The sequence below is a fragment of the Hypanus sabinus genome, chromosome 13, assembly GCF_030144855.1.
Source record: "Hypanus sabinus isolate sHypSab1 chromosome 13, sHypSab1.hap1, whole genome shotgun sequence".
Classification (NCBI taxonomy): Eukaryota; Metazoa; Chordata; class Chondrichthyes; order Myliobatiformes; family Dasyatidae; genus Hypanus; species Hypanus sabinus.
Window position 1 is genome coordinate 17,606,131 of NC_082718.1, and position 14,623 is coordinate 17,620,753.

General features: G+C 41.1%; 1 protein-coding gene across 1 annotated transcript in view; it reads right to left on the bottom strand.

Moving 5' to 3' along the window:
- fam185a (family with sequence similarity 185 member A) overlaps window positions 1-14,623 on the bottom strand; it is a 74,038-nt gene that overhangs the window by 29,368 nt on the left and 30,047 nt on the right. The window lies entirely within an intron of this gene.

Below are 14,623 nucleotides of genomic sequence, written 5' to 3' on the forward strand. Positions count from 1 at the left end.
TATGTGGTGACATGTATGCACGCTGATAATAAATTGAACTTTGAACTATTAATTTATATTTGTAGAATTCCCAAGATTCTATAAGACAATAAGCATAGCATGTGATAAAACACAAAATTCTCCTAAGATTCAGCAGGTAAGCAGCACCCATGAAAGAGAAGCAGAGTCAAGATTTCAAATGAAAGATCTTTAGTCAGAATTATCATCCATTTCTTGGAGGGATATAGTTGTCCCAATTTTCAAATTTTATGTATCTCATTGCAAATCTTTGCTCAATATTTGTTTGGTTCTCATTTAAAAAGCTTCGCTCAATATTTGTATGGTTCTGTTTGGAAAAAGCTTCAATCAATATTTATATGGCTCTCTGTTTGGAAAAAGCTTTGATCAATATTTGTATGGTGCCCTATTGGGTAAAGTTTATAAAATGAATGTAGCAATGTAAGAGAATACCAACAAGTTTTTCTTTGCACACAAATGCTCTCAAATTCAAGCATGAATTGGAATGAACTGTGTCTGCAAGAATACTCAGCCACAACGTGACTCATTTTAGTCAGACTCAGAATTAAATTAAATGGGCTTGCTGTACTAGAGGTGACAAAGTACAGCAGACTTTCTCCAGCATTCATTTCCAATTGTAACAAAACACTTTCTGGAAAGATCATCTTAAGAACAACAGTTTTTCCTTAAGTAGATAGTTAAGTTGAAAAAGCAAAACCAAAAGGCAAAATAATCCGCAAGCAACATTTTAAATTGATTATACATTTTCTGCTTTAATTTTTGATAAATTGCAATAAACAAAGCATTTTATGTTGCATTATTTTTCTTTAAAACATTAGATTTGTTATGCAAGGAAAGCTAATACTAATTTCTCAGGATGACGTTATTGCATTATATTTAGCTTACATATATATTTCTTTTGTATAAGAAAATAGGTTTAATGTTTCAGGCAAGATGCTAACATGAGATTTTCCAACATTTATTATTTATTAGCCATAACAAGGCTGAGGCCTTGACCAGATTTTTAGCCCACACCAAAGAAAGGACTGGCAAATAATGAATGTTGTCCCATTGTCTCAGAAGAGAAATCAGGCTAATCCTGGTAAGGATAGACTAATGTGTGTCATTTCAGTGATAGGGAAGCTAATGCAGAGGATTCTTAAGGGTATGATTTTTGTGCATTTGGAGGACATTGCTTAATTAGGAACAGTCAGCAAGGCTTTGTGTGAAGCAAGTCCTGTTTTACTAACTTGACAGACTTTTGGATGAAGTGACAAAGGTGAGTGATGAAGGTAAAGCTGTGAATGTTGTCCACATGGATTTTAGTGAGGCCCTCATGACAGGCTTATTCAGAAGACTGAGGTACATGGGATTCAAGATGACTTGGTTATTTGGATTCGAAAGTGCTTGACCACAGAAGACAGAGTGTAATAGTCAATGGGACTTACTCTGGCTTGAGGTCTGTGACTAGAGGCCTTCTGCAGAGATCCTCTAAACGGGTTGGATGGGTGAGTAGTTTAGTTTGGTGATGATACAAAGATTGGCGGCACTGTGGATAGTGTGTAAGATTGTCGGAGGATACAACAGGACATAAATCAGTTGCAGATGTGGCTGAAGAAAAGCAGATGGAGTTTAATCTGGACAAGTGTGAACCACAGTGAACTATTAATGTTGCTGTGCTTGTTCCTCTTCATGCCTTGTGGTGCAGCTGACAGTAACCTTGCTGCCTCTTTAGCATTTGTCTGTTTTTTACAAGGCCAAGTTGCTAATTCAATACTCAACCCAGCACGGATGGAAAGCGTGCAAGGAGCTGGCCAGATTCGAACCTTGAAATCTGCTGTGGATGAACTACATCAACGACCAACACTTATATTAATGGCAACACCCTTAAGAGTGTTGATGTACCGAGGGATCTAGGGGTCAAAGTCTACAGCTCCTTAAATAAATTTATAAGATTGAGAGGCATAGATAGATAGTCCATATCTTATCTCACCCCAGAGTTGAAAAGTCTAATACCTGAAGGCATGCATTAAAGTAAGAGGAAACAAGTTCAAAGATGATGTAGGGGCAAGTTTTTCTAAGACAGCAGTGGGTGTCTGGAATGTGCGGCCAGGGGTGATAATGTGTGAAAATACGATAGGAGGCATTTAAGATCTCTTAGATAGGCAGATGAATATGCTTAAGAGCAATATGGACACGTTTAAGTAGAATGGACTTGTTCTATGTTCTTTGTTCTATTAAGAGCAGGTGATTCTCTGCTGCCCAGTGTTAAGATATTTGGTATGAAATCACTGCACAGAAATTTATATATTGCAATCATAGAGTCATACATGGAGCTTAGAAAAATAGAGGACTATGGGTAATCCTAGGTAATTTCTGAAGTAAGTACATATTCGGCACAACATTGTGGGCCGAAGGGCCTGTATTACACTGAAGGTCTTCTTTGTTTCCACTACTGGACACAGTATAGTAATAATCATAGTTATACGTCGGAGTTCAGTTTCACAAGGCCTATTACATTGTATTACTTGAGTAACAATTGGTGTCTACAGATTAACATTTCAAAACTAAGATCTTTAGAACGACTAAACATTTGACTATCGTAAAGATTAATACATTAAAAACAAAATATTGGGCCAGACCCCACTTGTACAAACCTATTTTTTCCACACAAGCAGGAAGCAGGACATCTCTCTGTATGTCTTCCAGGATCTCCAATCTCAGACATTTCCTAATCTAGGATAAACCTGACACCATTTTACTGAATTTCCTATAAAGCTGTTTGCTATTAATCTTATTGTTGACATTTATTAAAAAAAAATTTTTTTTAAATTATCTTAGTGGGTGAAGTAGATTCCTTTCCGTTATTTTAATCTTTTAAATGAGCACTTCTGCCAAAAGCTTATCAAAACCTCAGCTACTGGCTTTATTTGAAATGTAGTAGGGTAATGAATGTCCTACGGATGAGTATCATGTTAATCATGCTGATGCTCAAAGTTAACTCTAACTCCTTTTGGTCTCTGTTGGCAATTTTAAAATTTCATTCAGCTGCAATTGCAATTGGTTAATGAATAATGTTCAAAATATGTCATTAGTTGTGTTGCCAATAATCTGCATAGAACAAAAAGCCTTAGTTTAAATCTAAAAATGTCTGGCCTTTATAAAAATCAAGATTTTCTCTATCCAATATATACACTTTCCTAACCTCTGCATCCAATCCACAAAAATTAAGTTTTGTCCCAGTCCCAAACTAAATAACTCCAAAATAGTATTTTGTTTCAGAATCATCAGACTTAACACAATGGCCCAATATTGTGGAGCAATTGCCAAGCACTGTCAGTTTGATACAAAATAATTTTAATGTTAACAAACTGTGATCTTTCCAGCTTCCCTGGGAACTAGCTCTGCCCACAAAAGGTATAACAGCAGGTGAAGCTGCCCAACCCAACTTGCCAAATGTCAAGCTGTCAAATATTGTTACTTAATCAGGGCTGCTAGAAGAAACAATTGCAACAATAACAATTGTTATCTCTTATAAACATTAGATAGTTGCTGGAAGTCAAGAGTAACACACACAAACCCTGATGAAAAATCTCCTCCTAAGATATCAACTTCCTCTCCAACGAGGCTGTTGAGTTCCTCCAGCATTTTATGGGTGTTATCTCTTACGTTTGAAATACGATGATGCAACCAGAGTACTTCACGGAAAAGAAACCTACAGAAGGTAACTGACTGAAGGTCTCATCTCAAAATGTATGATGTGGGTAATCTGGTTCCACATAATTTCCTTCCTCTTTACAAAACTGGAGCAACCAATTTGATCAAATGTAAACAATCAATGTGGATGCAAGATGCAACAGATTTTCTCCTCCTCTTTGCTCACCGCCCAAGCTAAATGTCTCCCCTTTAAGAAATCAGTATAGGATAAGTGACCTTTGGAGGGATTTCCTGGCATAAGGAATCCAAATGAAAAACTCACCGAGAATATTCGAGCTGCCCCATGGCAAAGATACACTCACTGATAGGCAGGACTATAGTTTCAGTAGCACTGCCACAATAAATCACCATTAAAGCAAATCAAGAACTAATTAATTTTTTAAAAAGCAAAATTAACTAACAATTGTTCCACACAAGTGCTCTATTTTTGAATTAGCCTTTGACAGACTTTATTTGAAAAGAACAATGAGCCATTCTCCTCAGAGCTAAACATTTAATTCACAGCCAAATTGGTTCAGTATGTAATTTCATCCTGCAGTGATGTGTTTTTTAAATAAAGTAGCCAAATGCATCAATGAACTGACCACAGTTTGTTTATCCACAAAACATGTCAGACCAAAACCTTAAATACGCTGGGCTCTTAACTCTCACACTGCTGATTCTTGGCAATGCATATATACTACAATACATTAAAAGCATTAATTCCCTTTCTTTTGCAGTGACTTCATTTAATTTTATGTTGTAGCTAAATACAGACTGCATGAGCAAGGGGTGTTTTCCTTGATTTAAAAAATGGAAAAGAAGCATTTTAGCAATATGGTATTTCCCAATGTTCCAGCACGACAAAACTTTTCAAAGCAATTTAGGATTTTTGTTTTGCTGCACCATACCCCACAGGAACCTCATTCTGAGCCACTGGAGATGTTTTGTGATGGATCACTACATTGATCATATATCGTGAAATCCCAACAAGTGCGAGCTTTTCACGTTCAAATTTAAGAATCAAGCAAGTGATTGAGCTCACATTTTCAAACTGCAGCGGTCTTTTGACATGTAAGCAGAAATACTCCATCTAATAAACTTTATTCAAATTCAGTCACATTTTCAAAACAGAAAATCGTGCATCATCTTTTGTCTTTGATCTCCAGCACTAAATTCTGAAACGTATACACAATTTGAAACCATGAACAATTATGGTATTTTACAAAGCATCCATACACCTTTGAAGAAAGCAGTGATTAGCCAAACAATTGATGTTTTTAGACATAACTGAACAGTTTTCAGCCTATCGACTGAGCAACTCTAATGTGCTGACAAGTGGAAATGCAGGAGGCTACAGATGATAGGGAAAGTGATAAGTAGATAACAGAGGGATGATGGACAGATGGAACTAGTTGGGGAAAGGTACAGGAGAATCAGAAGGCAGTGTATACGGGTGGTAGGCAGATGAAACCAGGCAGAGACGGGGAATGAAACTGGGTGATGGGTGGGGAAACAGGAGAGAAAAACCAACATGAGGAGTATGGATTATCTAAAATTGCCAAAATTCATTGTTTGTACCATTAGATTGGAGAATACCCAGACAGAATAGGAGGTGCTGGTATTTGTGTTTGGCTTCCGTTTGTGAGTGGAAAAAGCCAAGGACAAACAGTTGGGTGTGTGAATGGGAATGTGCGCTGAAATGTTATACAAGGGTCATGCAAAAGATCAGGATGGCCATTACAGACAGAGCATAGGTATTCTACAAAACATGCCCAATCTATGCTTGGAATCACCAACTTAGAGGTTTCTGCTTTTATTGATATAAATTGGAGCTCACAGTTCCACACCATAACCATCATGGCAGTGTATGTACCAGTAAAACTTAGATCACATCCCAATACTCGACTGACAATGGGAAATTTAATTGGTATTTTTAACCTCTCACTTTGCCAGTCTGAGGCACCCACCAGCTTCAAGCAGGCTTTGATTATACATGTGCCAAAGAAGAACGTGGTAACCTGCCTCAATGACTATCATTTAGTAGCACTTACATCCACTGTGATGAAGTTGGTGATAAAACATATCAACTCCTGATGAGTTGGATCTTCTCCAAATTGCCTATCTGCACAACATGTCCACAACAGATGCCAAACCATTGGCTCTTCTCTCAGCCCTGAAACATCTGGGCAGCAAAGATGCATATCTCAGGAAGCTCTTTGTCAACTACAGTTCAGCATTCAATACCATCATCCCCCTCAAAACTAATCAATGAGACTTTGGCCTCAATACCTCCTTGTACAATTGGACCCCAGATAGTTTGGATTGGCAACAACATCTCTCAATCAGCAGAGATTGCACTTTCTGAGGAAACTTAAACAAGCATCACTCCTCACTAACATCTTAACTACATTCTACAGAGGCGTGGTTGAGATTGTGCTGACCTTTTGCATCACAACCTGGTACTCCAGCTGCAGTGCTGCCAACAAAAAAGCCTTGCAGAGGGTGGTTAGGGGAGCAGAGAAGGTTATTGGGGTCTCCCTACCTTCTGTCCAAGACCTCTTTCAGAGTCGATGCCTCCAGAAGACACGGTACATCATTAAAGACCCCTCACACCCTCTCCATGAACTGTCTGTTCTTCTGCCATCAGGCAAATGTTACAGAAGCATCAAAACTAAAACCACAAGGTTACTAAACTACTTCCTCCCACAGGCAGTAAGACTGCTAAATAGCTGCTCTACCTGACTCTACTTTAGACACTTATAACTTGATTTTAACCGACATGTGGCTATTGTGTTTTACTATTTATTGTTGTGTTTACTATTTCTTGCGTTTGTTATGTTATGATTGCACTTGCCCCTGGGAAACGCTGTCTCATTCTGCCCTGCAGAGCTGATGTATGGTTGGAATGACAATGAAGTTTTTGAATCTTAAAAGTATTTTTTGAATCTCCAATCTCTATCAGCACAGGTTCACCACAATGCTGTATGTTTAGTTCTTTGTTCAACTCACGTTATACTTATGACTACGAGGTTCAGCGCAGCCCCAATGCCATATTTTAAGTTTGCTGATGACACCAGGCATTGACTAAATCAAAGGTGGTGACGAATCAGCAGATAGGAGGGAGATTGAAAATCTGGCTGAGTGGCACAACAACATCCTCTTGCTCTTACTCAATGTCAGTAAGACCAAGGAGCTGATTATTGACTTCATGAGGAGGGAACTGCAGGTCATGAGCCAATTTCATCAAGGGCTCAGAAGTGGACAGTGTCAGCAACTTTAAATTTCTAGGTGTTATTGTCTTGGAATATCTATCCTGGTCCCAGCACATAAGTGCAACTGTGAAGAAAGCACAGCAGTGCCTCTACTTACTTAGAAGTCTATGTAGATTTGGCATGACATCTAAAACTTATAGATGTGTGGTGGACAGTGTATTGACTGGTTGCATCATGGCCTGGTATGGAAACACAAATGCCCTTGAATGGAAAATCCTACCAGAAGTAGTGGATAAGGCCAAGTCCATCATGGGTAGAGCCTTCCCCACAATTAAGCATATCTACACAGAGCGCTGTCACAGGAAAGCAGCACCCATCATCAGAGATCCCTAGCATCCAGGATGTGCTCTCTTCTTGATACTGCCATCAGTTAGAAGGTACAGGAGCCTCATAGGACTTGCACTGACAGGTTCAGGAACAGTTATTACCCCTCAACCATCAGGCTCTTGAATCAGTGGGGATAACTTCCCTCAGCTTCACTCGCCCCATCACTGAACTGTTCCCACAACCTATGGACTCACTTCCAAGGACTCTTCATCTCATGCTCTCAATATTTACTGCTTGCTTGCTTGCTCGCTCGCTCTCTTGCTCATTCATTCATTCATTATTAATTCTTTTGCTTTTCTTTTGTATTTGTACAGATTGTTATCTTTTGCACATTGGGTGTTTGTCCATCCTGCTGGGAGTGGTCTTTCATTGATTTTGTTTCTTGAATTTACTGTGCATGCCCACATAAAATAAATCTCAGGTATAAGGCTGCACATACAATTGCAAGAAAAAATTTGCAATTACCTGGTTTTCTGTGTTAATTTCTGTGTGTAAAATGTAGTCTGATCTTCATCTAAGTCACAATAATAGACAAATACAATCCATCTAAATTAATAACACACAAACAATTGCACTTTTCATGTCTTTACTGAACACTTTGTTTAATCTTTCACAGTCCAGGCTGGTAAAAATATATGAACCCTTGTATTTAATAACTGGTGGAACCTCCTTTTGCAGCAATAACCTTTACCAAACACTGAGACGTACAAACAAGCTCAATGAACTCAGCAGGTCAGCCAGCATCCATTGAAATAAGCAGTCAATGTTTCAGGCCGAGGCCCTTCGTCAGGACTGAAGAAGGAGGGGCAGATGAGGCAACATTTCACGTGAGTCTGTTGGGGTCATCTATTGCATCCGGTGCTCCCGGTGCGGCCTCCTCTACATCGGCGAATCCTGACGCAGATTGGGGGACCAGTTCGTCAAGCACCTCCGCTCCGTCCGCCACCCACTTCAACTCTGCTTCATATTCCCATTCGGATATGTCCATACATGGCCTCCTATACTGCCATGATGAGGCCAAACTCAGGTTGGAGGAGCAACACCTCATATACCGTCTGGGTAGTCTCCAGCCCCTTGGTATGAACATTGAATTCTCCAACTTACGGTAATCCCCTCCCTCTCCCTTCTACCTTCCCACTTTCACTCTACCTCCTCTTCTAGCTGCCTATCACCTCTCTCGCGATTCTGCTGCCTTCTACTATCCATAGTGCTTTCCCCTTTCATTCCTTCTTCACCTCTCCAGCCTATCCCCTCCCCCACCCCTTGATCTTTCCTCTGATTGGTTTTTCACCTGGCACCTGCCAGCCTTCTCCTTCCCACCCTCCCCCCACCTTCTTTATAGGGCCCCTGCCCTCTCCTTCTTCAGTCCTGACGAAGGGTCTTGGCCCGAAACATTGACTGCTCTTTTCAATGGATGCTGCCCAACCTGCTGAGTTCATCCAGCTTGTTTGTACATCTTGATTTGACCACAGCATCTGCAGTGTACTTTGTGCTTTCACCAAACATTTCCTGTCGCTACTAATCAGACTTGCACAATAGTGAAGAGGAATTTTAGACTATTCCTCCATACAGAACGGTTTCAGTTCATCAATATTCTGGGATACCTTGTATGAAGAGCCCGCTTCAGGTTATGCCACAGCATCTCAGTTGGGCTAAGGTCTGGAATCTTATGTACTTAAATAATAACTTTACTTTGAACTGGTCACCCTCAGAACTGAATGAAGGCTGCTCAGAAACTCAAGTGTGCTGAAACCATCATGGGCTATTTTCTCAATCCCATGCCCATATTAGAGGGGCTTTAGGCACCATATCTTACCTGACTTCTCTGAACACTGCACACTGGATTTATTAGGCTGTTGGCACTAAGAAATGCACACTCTGCACAACAGCAGTCTCATGCTTGGCCTGCTCTCTGTGGTCAAGATCACATTACCTCAAACTCAATGTTATGGAACTGTTCCAAGTGGTTGCAACAGAACTCTGTTGCCTCTCCAAAACTGCTACTGATCAGCACACCAGAGAGGTCACCCAGACATTGTATTTGCAAGGAAGTGCATGTATTTACTTTGATTTCAATAATAAACAAAATGGTATTGAGATTTAACAGCATGTCTCCCTTCACATAGTGTAGACAGCCACGAACTGCATGCATGTGCTGACAAGGGCTCCCATTAAGGACCCAAATGTTTTTATCAATAGTGTTCTGTCTCTAGAGGTGCAGTTCAGTTTGAATGCAGTTTGTTTTGTACAAATATCAACTACTGTTCATAACTTGTTTTTTTTTACATAATTTCCCGTGCAGGTTAATTTGGATTTTAACTTGAACCGAACATGGTAGAAAGACATCCATCTCCAGCACACTATTTACTCTTGAAACAGCAAAATCTGAGTCTTAAACGACCTTAATATTGGTACACATTCAATAGATATACTTTAGAGTAAGTATGCTCATTGCTCATCACTATTAAGCTATTGCTGTGTCACAAGTTCACTCTAGTCCATGTCATAGCTATAAGATGTTGCATGTGTGTTTAACTTGGATTGTGAGAATAATCAATTATGAAGTGGATGAGCTTAGAGCATGGATCAGTACTTGGAGCTATGATGCTGTGGCCATTATAGAGACCTGGATGGCTCAGGGGCAGGAATGGTAGAGTGCCAGGCTACAGATGTTTCAGAAAGGACAGGGAGGGAGGCAAAAGAGGTGGGGGCGTGGCACTGCTGATCAGAGATAGTCACACGGCTGCAGAAAAGGAGGAAGTCATGGAGGGATTGTCTACTGAGTCTCTGTGGGCGGGAAGTTAGAAATAAGAAGGAGTCAGTAACACTACTGGGTGTTTTTTATAGAACATACAATAGTAACAGGGACATTGAAGAGCAGATAAGGAGACAAATTCTGGAAAGGTGTAATAATAACAGGGTTGTCGTGGTGGGAGATTTTATATTGATTGGCATTTCCCTATGGCAAGGGGTTTAGATGGGGTGGAGTTTGTTAGGTGTGTTCAGGAAGGTTTCTTGACACAATATGTAGATGAGCCTACAAGAGGAAAGGCTGTACTTGATTTAGTATTGGGAAATGAACCTGGTCAGGTGTCAGATCTCTCAGTGGGAGAGCATTTTGGAGATAGTGATCACGATTCTATCTCCTTTACCACAGCATTGGAGAGGGACAGGAACAGACAAGTTAGGAAAGCGTTTAACTGGAGTAAGGGAAAATATGAGGCTATCTGGCAGGAACCTGGAAGCATAAATTAGGACAGATGTTCTCAGGGAAATGTATGGCAGTAATGTGGTAAATGTTCAGGGGATATTAGCGTGGGATTCTGCATAAATACGTTCCAATGAGACTGTGGTGTACAAAGGCTGTTGAAAATCTAGTCAAGAAAAAAAGAAAAGCTTACAAAAGGTTCAACAAACTAGGTAATGATAGAGATCTAGAAGATTATAAGGCTAGCAGGAAGGAGCTTAAGAATGAAATTAGGAGAGCCAGAAGGGACCATGAGAAGGCCTTAGTAGACAGGATTAAGGGAAACCCCAAGGCATAAGTGAAGAGCAAGAGGATAAGATATGAGAGAATAGGACCAATCAAGTGTGACAGTGGAAAAGTTATGGAACCGGAGAGATAGGAGAGGTATTTGATGAATACTTTGCTTCAGTATTCACTATGGAAAAGGATCTTGGCCATTGTAGGGATGACTTACAGCGGACCGAAAAGTTTGAGCATACAGACATTAAGGAAGAGGATATGCTGGAGCTTTTGGAAAGTACCAAGTTGGTTAAGTCACCAGGACCAGACAAGATGTGCCCCAGACTACTGTGGGAGGCAAGGGAGGAGATTTCTGAACTTCTGCCGATAATCTTTGGATCATCAATGGTGACGGGAGAGGTTCCGGAGGATTGGAAGGTTGCAGATGTTGTTCCCTTATTCAAGGTAGGGAGTAGAGATAGCCCAGGAAATTATAGACCAGTAAGCCTTACTTCAGTGGTTGATAAGCTGATGATAAAGATCCTGAGAGGCAGGATTTATGAACATTTGAAGAGGCAAAATAAGATTATGAATAGTCAGCATGGCTTTGTTTCAGTTAGTCCTGACAAAGGGTGTCAGCCCGAAACGTCGACAGTGCTTCTCCCTATAGATGCTGCTTGGCCTGCTGTGTTCCACCAGCATTTTGTGTGTGTTGATTGAATTTCCAGCATCTACAGATTTCCTCGTGTCATGCCTTAACAGCCCGATTGAATTTTTTGAGGATTTGACTAAACACATTGATGAAGGAAGAGCAGTAGATGTAGTGTATATAGATTTCAGCAAGGCATTTGATAAGGTACCCCATGCCATGCTAATTGAGAAAGTAGGGAGGCATGGGATCCAAAGGGACCTTGCTTTGTGGATCCAGAATTTGCATGCTCATAGAAGACAAGAGTGGTTGTAAATGGGTCATATTCTGCATGGAGGTCGGTAACCAGTGGTGTGCCTCAGTGATCTGTTCTGGGACCCCTTCTCTTTCTGACTTTAATAAATGTCCTGGATGAGGAAGTGGAGGGATGAGTTAGTAAATTTGCTGATGACACAATGGTTGGGGGTGTTGTGGATAGTGTGGAGGGCTGTCAGAGGTTACAGCAGGACATCGATAAGATGCAACACTGGGCTGAGAAGTGGCAGATGGAGTTCAACCCAGGTAAGTGTGAGGTGGTTCATTTTGGTAGGTCAAATATGATGGCAGAATATAGTATTAATGGTAAGACTCTTGGCAGTGTGGAGGATCAGAGGGATCTTGGGGTTCGAGTCCATAGGTCACTCAAAGCTACTAAATAGGTTGACTCTGTGGTTAAGAAGGCATATGGTACATTGGCCTTCATCAACCGTGAGACTGAGTTTAGTAGCTGAGAAGTAATGTTGCAGCTATATAGGAGCCTGATCAGACCCCACTTGGGAGTACTGTGCTCAGTTCTGGTAACCTCACTACAGGAAGGATGTGGAAACTATTGAAAGGGTGCAGAGGAGATTTACAAGGATGTTGCCTGGATTGGGGAGCATGCCTTATGAGAATAGGTTGAGTGAACTTGGCCTTTTCTCCTTGGAGCGGCAGAGGATGAGAGGTGACCTGATAGAGGTTTATAAGATGATGGGAGGCATTGATTCATGTGGATAGTCAGAGGCTTTTTCCCAGGGCTGAAATGGCTATCACAAGAGGGCTCAGTTTTAAGGTGCTTGGAAGTAGGTATAGAGGAGATGATAGGGGCAAATTTTTTACCCAGAGAGTGGTGAGTGCATGGAATGGGCTGACAGTGATGGTGGTGGAGGTGGATATAATAGGGTCTTTTAAGAGACTCCGGGATAGGTACATGAAGCTTAGAAAATTAGAGGGCTATGGGTAACCCTGGGTAATTTCTAAAGTAAATACATGTATGGCACAGCATTGTGGGCTGAAGGGCTTGTATTGTGTGCAGGTTTTCTATGTTTCTATATGTTTTACTTAACTTTCTGCAGTTTCATAAGCTTTTCTCATTAAAAACCCTGAAGAAAACTTCCAGCTGGGGTGATATTTAATAAGATGTTTAACTCCTTGCCTAGCTTTATACACAATGCACTGCAAGAACAGTACAGGGAGCTGTCTTCGAAGGCATTGCCCATGGACTGGAGTCGCGTCTGAATGCTGTACACGACAATGTCAGCTTCAAATGTCAGCAACCTTGATCACCAAAACCTGGAAATCAGGTCAGAACATGGTGTATCAATTGCACCTTTGCAACGCTCACGCAAAACCACCATTAGTGTACTGTAGCATGAATGCACACCATAGCTGAAGTGGCAAGAATGACAGCAGTATAAGCTCACACAGACGTGGAGAAAGCACATACAGACATAACGAAAACTCATGTAGAAGTTGCATTGGGTGCCTTCCAGGAGGAGCGTGAAGTACAGGCAAAGGTACATGAAGCAGCAGCTGAGTTAGGCGCAAACACGAGAAAACCTGCAGATGCTGGAAATTCAAGCAACACACACAAAACTTTGTTAGTCCTGACAAAGGGTCTCGGCCCGAAACGTCGACTGTACTTCTTCCAAAAGATGCTGCCTGGCCTGCTGTGTTCCACCAGTGTTTTGTGTGTGTAGCTGACTTAGACATTGATGATCATCTCTCTAGGAACCTGACTGAAGAGCCAACCATTGGTACAAGCCCTCTAATATGACATGGTTGCTTAACAGGGGATGAAATCAAAGCAGAAGACCAAGAAAGGAACCAGCTTCCTGTTGTGCTTCACACCAAGTCGTTTCCCAGTCCTCCTCCTGAACTTTCATCCTCTGCTCAGATTCAAACCCGAAAGAAAGAGGAACCCTCATTGAAGGAACAAATTGAGAAGTGCCCGAAGTCATCCAACTTGGAAACACGTGGGAGTTCACCACTTAATAAGAGTAGACAAGGGCTGAAAAATGCACCAAGTGCATCAGTTACTCATCTTTCAACACGAACCACTGTAGAACCAACTGCACAGCTCTCACTTGCTGCATCAGCACATTTAAGACTAATGTCCTGAAGAATGGGCACCCAAGTCATTTCAGACCCTGGGAGAGTAGTACCTATATGAAAGATTGTAGAAGTAGCCAAGGACAGCCTTTGCAGTGTTTGGCACATTTGTAAGCAACTACTCAATGCAGAATTACTGAGTTAAGCAAAGCTTAGAATCCTTGTTGTTCAAAGGCAGGGGTATGCAAAGTAAGTGCAGTGCATCACTAAGCAGAAACCTCTCCCAATCCAAAGATAGCTCAGTGAACTTTGTTCCTTTCTTGACTCTGAGGGACTACAGTGAGTTGGAAAATGTACTAAGGGAGCACAACACACTTCAGAGGTAACTCACTCATTCACCATTCTGGGTGAGCACTGTGCTACTTTATACTTCCACGTCTACTCACAACAGTGAGAGAGCCACACAAACATTAGGACAATAATGAAAATTGCCATTGGTATATTTGTGATGCAATTCCATTGTTTGAATGAGTTTGGGGCACACTATGGAAAGGGTAAGCAGCTTCAAGTTCCTCACCATCAACATCTCAGAGGAGCTATAATGGGCCCGACACATTGATGTAATTACAAAGACGACACACTAGTGGCTCTACTTTAATATGAACTTGAGGAGATTTGGTATGTCACTGAAGATTCTTGCGAATTTCTATAGATGTATTGTAGAAAGCATTTTGACTGGATGTATCACCTCCTGATATGAAGGCTCCAATGTACAGGATTGAATGAGACCGCAGAATGTTGTAAACTCAGCCAGCTCCATCACAGACACAACCCTCCCACCAATGGGGACATCTTCAGGAGGCA